The sequence below is a fragment of the Microcaecilia unicolor genome, chromosome 5 (genome assembly GCF_901765095.1).
Source record: "Microcaecilia unicolor chromosome 5, aMicUni1.1, whole genome shotgun sequence".
Taxonomy (NCBI): Eukaryota; Metazoa; Chordata; class Amphibia; order Gymnophiona; family Siphonopidae; genus Microcaecilia; species Microcaecilia unicolor.
Window position 1 is genome coordinate 305,004,559 of NC_044035.1, and position 12,554 is coordinate 305,017,112.

The 12,554-nt window shown below is 42.5% G+C and overlaps 1 long non-coding RNA gene across 1 annotated transcript in view; it reads right to left on the reverse strand.

The window, feature by feature from the left end:
- LOC115471436 overlaps nucleotides 1-9,042 on the reverse strand; it is a 32,942-nt gene extending 23,900 nt beyond the window's left edge. Inside the window, exon 1 of the long non-coding RNA XR_003942331.1 lies at nucleotides 8,955-9,042. This is a non-coding gene — a long non-coding RNA (uncharacterized LOC115471436). The remainder of the gene's footprint in view (nucleotides 1-8,954) is intronic.
- Nucleotides 9,043-12,554: the final 3,512 nt, after the last annotated feature.

Sequence of the window (12,554 nt, forward strand, 5' to 3'; positions counted from 1 at the left end):
GGAAAGCGTGAACAGACGCTTCACATCCACCTGTTCCACTCCACTCATTATTTTATATACCTCTATCATGTCTCCCCTCAGTTGTCTCTTCTCCAAGCTGAATAGCCCTAGCCTCCTTAATCTTTCTTCATAGGGAAGTCGTCCCATCCCCGCTATCATTTTAGTCGCCCTTCTCTGCACCTTTTCCAATTCTACTATATCTTTCTTGAGATGTGGCGACCAGAATTGAACACAATACTCAAGGTGCGGTCGCACCATGGAGCGATACAATGGCATTATAACATCCTCACACCTGTTTTCCATACCTTTCCTAATAATACCCAACATTCTATTCGCTTTCCTAGCCGTAGCAGCACACTGAGCAGAAGGTTTCAGTGTATTATCGACGACGACAACCAGATCCCTTTCTTGGTCCGAAACTCCTAACGTGGAACCATGCATGACATAGCTATAATTCGGGTTCTTTTTTCCCACATGCATCACCTTGCACTTGCTCACATTAAACGTCATCTGCCATTTAGCCGCCCAGTCTCCCAGTCTCGTAAGGTCCTCTTGTAATTTTTCACAATCCTGTTGCGATTTAACAACTTTGAATAACTTTGTGTCATCAGCAAATTTAATTACCTCGCTAGTTACTCCCATCTCTAAATCATTTATAAATATATTAAAAAGTAGCAGTCCTAGCACAGACCCCTGAGGAACCCCACTAACTACCCTTTTCCATTGTGAATACTGCCCATTTAACCCCACTCTGTGTGCGGCAGCAGCCAAAAAAGAAAAACAGGTTGCTAGGAATTATTAGGAAAAGGATGCAAAATAAGACCAAGAATATTATAATGCCTCTGTATCACTCCATGGTGCATTCAGTTCTGGTCACTGTATCTCAAAAAAATTGCAGTGTAATTCAAAAAGGTTCAAAGAAGATCAACCAAAATGATAAAGGGGATGGAACTCTTCCAATATGAGGAAAAGCTAAAGAGGTTAGGGCTCTTCAGCTTGGAAAAGAGACACCTGAGGGGGGATATGATTGAGGTCTACAAAATTCTGAATGGTGTAGAATGGGTAGAAGTGAATCAATTTTTCACTCTTTCAAAAAGTACAAAGACCAGGGGACACTAAATGAAATTACGTGGAAATACTTAAAAAAAAAATAGAAGGAAATATTTTTTAATTCAAAGAATAGTTAAGGTCTGGAACTCACTGCCGGATGATGTTGTAACAGCAGTTAGCATATCTGGGTTTAAAAATGGTTTGGACAAGTTCCTGGAGGAAAAATCCATAGTTTGTTATTGAGATGGACATGGGGAAGCCACTGCTTACCCTGGGATTGGTAACATGGAATATTGCTACTAATCGTGTTTCTGCCAGGTATTTATGACCTGAATTGGCCACTGTTGGAAGCAGTATACTGAGCTAGAAGGACCATTGGTCTGACCCAATATGGTCGTTATTATCTTCTTAATAAATAATTTCTCATTTGGTATCTCAGTTGTCTAGTGTCTCTTATTTTGCTGATACTTGGTTCCCTGCCTACTTTGTCCACATACACTCCCACTAGGAGACAGCCTCTACTCCATTGCATATCTGATGAAGAAATCCTTATGAGTCATGAGGCAATGGAAGTATGCTGTAGGTGAGATCTCTGCAAACTTCCACCCAGTCTCATCTCTGCTCTGTTTCACATAAAACAGTGAAGAAAGAGAGTGACACAGTCAGTCCTCTGTTCCATCTTTGGCGCAAATAGAGCCCTGTAAATGTCCTTGCCTGTGTTTTTATAAAATAAAATTAAGACCTATCTTTTTGCTGTGATTTTTAATGTGTTAGTTCTGGTGAACTTTTCAACAACCACAGTTAGTTACAGTTTTTATATGTTAAGTTTTAGCCACTTCTGCTTTCCTCTGTAGCTTTGTAACGTTAGTTTTGTGTCTGTTTTCTGTTGTTCCTGGGATCTGTCCTGTCACTCGATGGCATTCTGTTTTCATTTCTTTTTATGTATATATATATATATATATATATATATATATATATATATATATATATATATATATATTGCAGGCCTATCCCCCAAAAGCCCATGAGATGGAATCCCTACTACACAAAACACATACAGTAAATGGCGCCTGAAGTTGGGCATGCAATTGTGCACCCAGGTATATAATAGGCTCAGTTGCGCAAAACATAATTAGCAAATTGGCACTTAATTGGAGATAAGTAACAGTAATTGGCCTTAGAAAGCACTAATTGGCACTAATTTGTATTTGCACACGTAACTGATTTATAGCACCTAACTTCCCAACAGTTGCAAAAACCACTGAGGTCACACTATTGCTTTCAGACCATGGAACACTTACAGGAGTGCCACCCTGCAATTGTCAAGACCTAGCTTGAGTTATTTCTTGCAACCACATGTCATCGGCTGCTGCCACCCTGTACATGCTACCTCTAAAATCAAGCCCTCCAGTAGGATAAATCGTGCACGCCTACCCGAACAGAAGAGGAATTCCAAGATCACCTTACCTAATGCAGTGTGTGAAAAAAAAAACACCTGATGCGCTAAAAATACACAGGCATCCTGGGAGCCCAAGAAACCCTGAAAGAATACATCAGCTGCCAATCACCAACAACAACCAAAGACCCCATGGTAAGAATAAAAATTGCAACCTTCTCTTCACCCAGGCTCCAAAGCTAACTCCAGCCCACCAAAACTTTTCCATCTTTTCTCCACTGCCTAACTGTGATTGGTGCACAGCCTACAAACAGCACACCAATCACAGCAGCCCATTGCCTTTTCCCTACCCTCTGCCCCCATAACTACCCCACCCCCTTCCTGCCACAACACTAAGGGGCCCTTTTACTAAAGGGTTGGCGCGTGCCAAGCCAGAACTACTGCAGGAGCCTGGCGGTACTTTCCAACCCCCAGTGTGTGCCATTTCCGTGCTTACCCAGTGGTAATCAGGCAGCACCATGCGCTGCCCAGTTATTGCAGGATTTGCATGGGAGCACTTACCACCACCTCAATGGGTGATAAGTGCTCGCCCCCGAAATGGCCACATGACAAGTGGTTCACGTCACATGGCCATTTCTTTTTTTCAGAAAAAAAGATAGCCTTTTACCCGTTGCGGTAATAGGGAGCCTCAGAATGCATCAAAACACATGCTGATGCTAGCACAGGTCCTCTTTTACCACAGCCTAGTAAAAGGACCCCTAAATTCCCCAGTCAATTCATTTAAAGCAAATAAATGGGGTAAGGGAAATGACTCAATCATTCACTTTACTGTAAGGGAGTCAGCTTAATGGTATCTTGGTGCACCTAACTGGAGGTATCAAGTTATAGAATTTCTCCCAGTTGTTTCTTTCACCCAAGGCTCTTGTTTCCTTTATCTTCTGAAAGGGAAAAGTTTTCACTGAGAAATGTGTAAACTTTCAGGGCCATGAAACTTTTAAATTCAGAACTTCGGTGCAAAATAAATAAAAAAAATGTCTGTAAAAGCACAATAATACTGAGAAAAACAATGAAACTTTCATTTTGAACAGCATCCAAATTTCCAAGTATCAACTAAACAGAAATAGGATGAAAAAAAACATAATTTGGTTAATAATAAATGCCACATTGTGCAACCTTGATTCCAGCCTGTTTTGCTTATGATTAATGAATGACTTACCTTGAGCACTGTGTCTTTCGTTTCATATATCGTCATAAATCCAAAGTTGTCACTTGTTCAGTGAAGGCAAAAGAAAAACTTCTTTGTTTGTGCCTGAAACTTGATAGCACAGCACAGCTGGTTAAATTAACTTTTGCTGCTGTGCGGTATTTATTTATAAAGGTGCAAAAATATTCTCAACAAAAGCAGCACAATCTCATCTTTTTTTTTTGTATCTTTACAGAAAAAAAGTGAAAACTTCTAATTCTATCCATGGTTTCACTATAGATTTTAACAAGGGGCACAATCAGTGGCATAATCGAAAGAGAAGGACGCCCATCTTCTGACATAAATTGGGAGATGGGCATCCCTCTCTCAGGGTCGCCCAAATCGGCATAATTGAAAGCTGATTTTGGGCGTCTCAACTGCTTTCCTTCGCAGGGATAACCAAAGTTCATGGGGGCATGTCGGCAGTGTACTGAAGGCAGGACAGGGGCATGGTTAAGAGATGGGCATCCTCGGCCGATAATGGAAAAAAGAAGGGCGTCCCTGATGAGCATTTGGCCGACTACTTGGTCCAATTTTTTTCATGACCAAGCCTTGAAAAGGTGCCCAAACTGACCAGATGACCACCGGAGGGAATGCGGGATGACCTCCCATTACTCCCCCAGTGGTTACCAACCCCCTCCGACCCAAAAACATTTTTAAAAAACATTTTTTTCCAGCCTCTATGCCAGCCTCAGATGTCATACCCAGCTCCATCACAGCAGTATGCAGGTCCCTGGAGCAGTTTTTAGTGGGTGCAGTGCACTTCAGGCAGGCGGACCCAGGACCATCCCCCCCTACCTGTTACACTTGTGGTGGTAAATGTGAGCCCTCCAAAACCCACCCAAAACCTACTGTACCTACATTTAGGTGCCCCCCTTCACCACTTATGGCTATGATAGTGGTGTACAGTTGTGGGAAGTGGGTTTTGGGGGGAGGGGTTGGGGGGCTCAGCACCAAAGGTAAGGGAGCTATGCACCTGGGAGCAATTTGTAAAGTCCACTGCAGTGCCCCCTAGGGTGCCCGGTTGGTGTCCTGGCATGTGAGGGGGACCAATGCACTATGAATGCTGGCTCCTCCCACGACCAAAGGGCTTGCATTTGGTCATTTTTGAGATGGGCGTCCTCGGTTTCCATTATTGGCGAAAACCGAGGTCGTCCATCTCTAAGGTCGACCATCTCAACATTTAGGATGACCATCTCTTAAGTCGACCTAAATGTTGAGATTTGGGCATCCCCGACCGTATTATCGAAATGAAAGATGGACGCCCATCTTGATTCAATAATACAGGATGCCCCGCCCCTTTGCGGAGACGTCCTTAGAGATGGGCGCCCTTAGAGATGGGCATCCCCGTTCGATAATGCACCTCCACGTGAAAATTTGCTAGAGTTATCCCCAGCCTTGTGGAAACTCTTCTCCCTGGCTTTTATGTATGAAATCATTCACCACTAAGCATAGTCACCATTGTGAGAGCTGTTGCTGCTATAGAAGTCACTGCACAAACTGCTTTAATGTGTTCTTTTATTGGAAAGAAAAACCATTACCAGAATAATTTCCAAATGGGCTGCACAATGTCCTCCTCCTCCTCAGCTGTTATATAGTAAATAGCTAGTGTAATGCCCCCTAGCGGTTGATGGATGATACTACAGCTTAAATCCAGTCCCCGGACCCTCTCTGGACCTAAAATGGGTCCCAATGACATGGAAGCCAGCCTGGCCAGCACCAAAAAGATCCAGGAACACCCCAGACCTAATCGGAGCCCCTAGTGTAAATTAAAATGAGCCCAAAAATGGCCCCAGAGAGGAGTAGGGCACCAAGTTAGCCCAGATGGGCTAAATTATTAAAAGTAATCACTACACTGATGGGCCAATGCAAGCACAAGAGGCTATTGGCGCCATACTAGAACCTGTGTTTGCTACCACCCCATGATAAGAGCCCATGAACGTGTGAAACACGACCCCCCCCCCCCCCAGTGACACGGGGGCTGGACCCCCCTGATACAGGTTCAGGGGGCCCAGTGGGCCACAAGTCAGTCCCCACCCTCTGACCTGGTGGTCTTAGCGGCCATTCCCCATCCCCTATCTTCGTTGGAGGAGGGAGGTGGCCTTCCTCCTCTTCCATTGGCCCCGCCTCAAAAATGGCGGCACCCAGCCCAGGATGCACTGGGCGGGGCTTCATACTATATAAGGTGTCCAGGATAAGTGCTGGCTTCATAACAATTTTGGAGTTAGCCAAAGAAGCAGAAGCAAAACACCAAAAATTTCCTTTTCCATGCCAAATAGCAGGAGTAATTTTGTGTATAGTTTTCTAGAAGGTAATTTTCAAAGTAGAATTATTCTTCACTTTTGCTTTGAAAATCATTCAACATTGGCATAGTGAAAAGTACTTAAGCACTTTTTACTAATATGATCATTTATAAGAACATAAGACTAGCTATACTGAGGTAGACCATAGGTCCATCTAGCCCAGTATTCTGCTTCCAACAGTGGCCAATCCAGGTCACAAGTATCTGGCAGAAAACACAATAGCAGCAACATTCCATGCTACCATTACCAGGGCAAGCAGTGACTTCCCCATGTTTATTTCAATAGCAGACTATGGACTTTTCCTCCATGAATTTGTCTAAACTTTTTTTTTAAACCCAGATGTAGTAACCACTGTTATCACATCCACTGGCAGCATTCCAGAACTTAACTGTTTGTTGAATACAAAAAATATTTCCTGCTCTTTGTTTTAAAAGTATTTCCATGTAACTTCATTGAGTGTCCCCTAGTCTTTGTACTTTTTGAAAGAGTAAAATATTAATTTACAGCTGCTTGTTCTACACCACTTAGGATTTTGTAGACCTCAATCATATCCCTCCTCAGCAGTCTCTTTTCCAAACTGAAGAGCCCTAACCTCTTTTGCCTTTCCTCATATGAGATGAGGTCCATCCCCTTTATCATTTTGGTTGTTTTTCTAATTCTACAATATCTTTTTTGTGATACAGCAACCAGAACTGAATGCAATACTCAAGATGAGGTTGCGCCATGGAGTGATACAGAGGCATTGGTCTGATCCAGTATGATTATTCTTACGCTCTTATGTTCATTGTATAAGAAAATAAACATATCAATGAAAATATTCAGAAAAACAAACACAGCAAAAAAGATTAAGGAAAACAAAATATCTAATAATCCCATTGAAAATTTAGACCATTAGAAAAGAAGTGGGAGGAAAAAGAAAAGGGGAACCAATTTAAAGGAAATTTTTATATCAGAAAAGGCCAATAATATATAACCCCAGCGGAGTACCAAGGGCGGGGCAGTGGGGGCAGTCTGCCCCGGGTGCATGCCGCTGGAGGGGTGCAGAGAGCAGCCGCGCGCCTGTCGGCTCCGCTGGTTCCCTGCTTCCTCTGCCCCGGAACAGGTTACTTCCTGTTCCGGGGCAGAGGGAGCAGGGAGCCAGCGGAGCCGAGAGCCTCACGGCTGCTCCCAGCAGCTAAGAATGCACCCAGAGGGGGTTGATGCGTCGGGGGGGTCATTGCGCCGGGGGGGTCATGCTGCACCTGGGGGGGGGGGGGCGCATTGGTGATCCGCCCTGGGTGGCAGCCAACCTAGGATCAGCACTGCGACCCTAAGAACATTATTTCTGTTTTTCATTACTACCATGAGTCACGTTGACAAATATGTTAGAATCTAGAAAAATCTGTTCTGGAAATTGAAAAAGGAGGAGCAGGGCTGGTGGTTGGGAGGTGGGGATAATGCTGGGCAGACTTATACGGTCTGTGCCAGAGCCGGTGGTGGGTGGTGGGGTGGGTGGTTGGGAGGTGGGGATACTGCTGGGCAGACTTATATGGTCTGTGCCCTGAAAAAGACAGGTACAAATCAAGCTATGGTATACAAAAAAAATGACACATGTGAGTTTATCTTATTGGGCAGACTGGGTAGGTCTTTTTCTGCTATCATCTACTATGTTACAGTGGGATTTGAACCAGCCACCCCTGGATTATAAGGCTGGTGCTCTAACCACTTGGCCACTTCTCCACTAGAGGTTACAGAATATGCTTAGAAGAAGATTCTATATATGGTGCCTAACAAATCGGTGCTGAAATCAGTGCCAACTATATGTATTATATAATCGGTGCCTATCGCTTTGTTGATATCTCAGCGCCTAAAACTACACGCATCCATTTACACCAATGAAAATGTGTCTTGTTAAGCCAATTAAGTTATGCACATTCTTATAGATATCGGTGTGGATCTCTAGGTGCACTATATAGAATCTGGAGGTAAATGTATATATGAAGCATGGATATTCTTTAAAATACCTTCTTCAAAACTCAGATAAAATGTATTCCTAGAATGTAAGAATAGCCATACTGGGTCAGACCAATGGTCCATTTATACCAGTATCCTACATCCAACAAAGGCCAACCCAGGTCTCAAGTGCCTGGCAGAATCCAAAGAGTAGCAAAACTTTCATGCTCCTGATGCAGGGATAAGTAGTGGCTTTCCCTATCTCTGTCTTAATAGCAGATTATGGACTTTTCCTCCAGGAACTCATCCAAATCTTGTTTAAATGTAGATACGCTAGCTGCTTGGAGACAAATGCTATGAATGGGTATAGAATAAAACTGTATAATTTTAAACAGAAGAGAAGATTTCTGTCTATATAGGTATCAAGCCATTTTATTTTATTAAGCAAAAGTGGATCTCTAGGTGGGACTATTACTTTAAAAAGAATGGGTACCATTCTTTTTCTAATATGTGTTTTTAATATATGTATTACTCTATCACATCTGTACCCTGTAATTCACATACCTTTAATATTGTTCACTTTCTTTTCCCCTTTTATACTCCTCCAACCTTTTTTTTTTAATTCTAATAACTATTAATTATACTATAACAGTCAAAATCAGTAGCTGCCATGTCAAACTTCTTGCATATTGTAAGGGAATCATTGTGTATACTAATTTTCATATGAAATTCAGTCTAGAATTGTTTCTTGGCATTATTTTAGCATTTCCTCAGTCAGCTAAAAGCAAGCTATGTCTGTGGGAAATGTATTTTCTGTTGATGTAACTGTGTGTATCCTATCTATGAGAAAAATTAAAAATTGCAACAAAAATAAGTTACATTTGTTTATGTTCAGAAAAAATTTGCATTCTAAGTTCATGGGACTGTAAACATCAAAGAAGTCTGATCACTGGTTAAAATAGGACTTCACATTAATTTTTAGAACATGCATGATTATTTGCATTGCTGATATATTTTTTTTTATACTCACTGTTTTTAATTCTCACTGTTCTTGGATCTGTCCTTGACATCTCTGTGGCAAAGACGATCATTTGTTGAAAACAGTATTTGTCAGCACTTAAAAAAATATATAACTGAAAACATTTCGTAAATACAGACTGCCCTTTGACCTTTAGTTTGCTTAATATTGTGCTTATGTTTTTCCCAATGTGTTCAGAACTATTTGTACCTTGGATTATTAATCTATAACTAAACATTGTCCTTGGTGTTCATCTGAATGACGATGTCTGGAATCAGTCCAAAGCTATTATCTTTTCTTGCACGTTATTAGCATATTTCCAAGTTTGAGGTTGTTGTTTTTTTTAAAATGTGGATTGCTTGCTTACTGGAATTTTCCTGAAACCTCTATTAAGTTATGGAATATTCAAATAAGAGGGTAATTGTGTAATTACCTACATAAATTTAAGGATTGTTGCATGCATAAGTTGCACATTTTTAAAGCAAACCTACAAGTTGATTTTGAAAATTACTCTGGCAAAGCAAGCTGCATTCAATTACACCTGCAATTTGGTGTGAGTAACTTTGCCAAGAAAATGTGTACATGTGGGGGAGGTTATTTTGAAGTAATTCCATAACAGTTCAAATAATATGGGTACTAAGGGCTGGATTTAGTAAATGGCGATCAATCTTCAATGCTGAAAAACATTGTCTCTGAACGGTATTCTATAATGGGCAGTCTAGGATTGGAACCTGACGTCGGTGCCGGGCAAGATGGTGGAGGCTATTATTAAGAATAAAATTGCAGAGCATATACAAAAACATGGACTGATGAGACAAAGTCAGCACGGATTTAGTGAAGGGAAGTCTTGCCTCACCAATCTAATGCATTTTTTTGAGGGGGTAAGCAAACATGTGGACAATGGGGAGCCGGTTGATATTGTATATCTGGATTTTCAGAAGGCGTTTGACAAAGTGCCGCACGAAAGACTCCTGAAGAAATTGCAGAGTCATGGAATCGGAGGTAGGGTATTATTATGGATTAAGAACTGGTTGAAAGATAGGAAGCAGAGAGTAGGATTGCGTGGCCAGTATTCTCAGTGGAGGAGGGTAGTTAGTGGGGTCCCGCAGGGGTCTGTGCTGGGTCCGTTGCTTTTTAATGTATTTATAAATGACCTAGAGATGGGAATAACTAGTGAGGTAATTAAATTCGCCGATGACACAAAATTATTCAGGGTCGTCAAGTCGCAGGAGGAATGTGAACGATTACAGGAGGACCTTGCGAGACTGGGAGAATGGGCGTGCAAGTGGCAGATGAAGTTCAATGTTGACAAGTGCAAAGTGATGCATGTGGGTAAGAGGAACCCGAATTATAGCTACGTCTTGCAAGGTTCCGCGTTAGGAGTTACGGATCAAGAAAGGGATCTGGGTGTCGTCGTCGATGATACGCTGAAACCTTCTGCTCAGTGTGCTGCTGCGGCTAGGAAAGCGAATAGAATGTTGGGTGTTATTAAGAAGGGTATGGAGTCCAGGTGTGCGGATGTTATAATGCCGTTGTATCGCTCCATGGTGCGACCGCACCTGGAGTATTGTGTTCAGTACTGGTCTCCGTATCTCAAAAAAGATATAGTAGAATTGGAAAAGGTACAGCGAAGGGCGACGAAAATGATAGTGGGGATGGGACGACTTTCCTATGAAGAGAGGCTGAGAAGGCTAGGGCTTTTCAGCTTGGAGAAGAGACGGCTGAGGGGAGATATGATAGAAGTGTATAAAATAATGAGTGGAATGGATCGGGTGGATGTGAAGCGACTGTTCACGCTATCCAAAAATACTAGGACTAGAGGGCATGAGTTGAAGCTACAGTGTGGTAAATTTAAAACGAATCGGAGAAAATTTTTCTTCACCCAACGTGTAATTAGACTCTGGAATTCATTGCCGGAGAACGTGGTATGGGCGGTTAGCTTGACGGAGTTTAAAAAGGGGTTAGATAGATTCCTAAAGGACAAGTCCATAGACCGCTATTAAATGGACTGGAAAAATTCCTCATTTTTAGGTACAACTTGTCTGGAATGTTTTTACGTTTGGGGAGCGTGCCAGGTGCCCTTGACCTGGATTGGCCACTGTCGGTGACAGGATGCTGGGCTAGATGGACCTTTGGTCTTTCCCAGTATGGCACTACTTATGTACTTATGTACTTATGTACTTATAGAACAGCACCTGGCACCAGGACCTGTGCCCAACATTTTGTGTGAGAAATTACACCAGTTGAAACCTAGTGTAAATCTTGATGTATAAATTGGGCACAGATCCCTGGTATTCAGCAATACTGTGTGTATCTTTAGTGAATACCCCGGCCCACCCAGGCCCCTCCCAGGGCACTCCGCATTTTGAGTTGCACACTGTAAGATTTGTGTGAGGACCTTTATAGAATAGCGCGTAGTAAGATGTGTGTGCAAACCCAAATTCTTGCCCACTAATGCCAGTAATTGAGTGTTCATAATCATGCTTCGGATAAGCCTAATTGGCTATGATACTGCCACTGTGCATCCAATTATTAGCACTATTTGGCTCATTAGCCAATTTAGTTGCACACACATGTCAGGATTGTGCACAATTTTGTGCCTGGAAAATGCACATCATTTAAAGAATCCGGCCATAATGGTGTGCCGGGAAAAAAATCTATATCTATATCTATATTTTGTTTGTTTACTTTTCTGTTTTGTTTGCAGCTTTTTCTCATTTTGTTTTGTTTTGCTTTTATAAATTTTCATTTTTTGTTTTGTTTACATACATTTTTGATTCAAAGCTATTTTGTTAATTAAATGGTGGCTGCAGTTGATGTCCCAAGCAAACACACCAACCCCTTGTGTGTTTATGGTGAACCATCTGAAGCCCCAATCACAAACTAAACCCTCTGATGACAACCCATACACCACTAAGGGCATCACCCAACCCACTCTGACCCCATCAACCCCCTAGCATCAGTATTAGGCAGTGTATCACCCTGACTCTCCCACATCCTATCAAAAATGTAGCCGATCACCCCTGTCACTTACCATGGCTAACACTAAAACAAAGGTGTCAATGTTCTGACACCTTCCGTTGGTGAGGTATAACAACGAGCCCAGTCTGAGGCATCTGATCTGTCTGCCCATATACAGAGTGTTTGCTGCCTGCAGCCAGTGTTTGTGTCTCCCTGCACTTCAGTTTGTGTCTGCTGGCTGCAGAAGGACTTTGTGGCCATCAGGACTGCAGCTTCTTTCACTGTTTGACAGTGCAGGGTGAGGTTCCACCCACTGGCGACATCATCAACATTCTGACACCTTCTGTTGGTGAGGTATAACAGCGAGTCTAGTCTGAAGTGTGTCCTTAAATTTGGACATCCTTAGACATGGTTGTTTCTGATTTTCGGTGATTTTCGAAACCAAAGACGTCCGTGTCAGAAACGACTAAATGCAAGCCATTTGGTCATGGGAGGAGTCAGTATTTGTAGTGCACTGGTCCCCCTGACATGCAAGGACACCAACCGGGCACCCTAGGGGGCACTGCAGTGGACTTTGAAAATTGCTCCCAGGAACATAGCTCCCTTACCTTGTGTGCTGAGACCCCCAAAACCCACTACCCACAACTATAC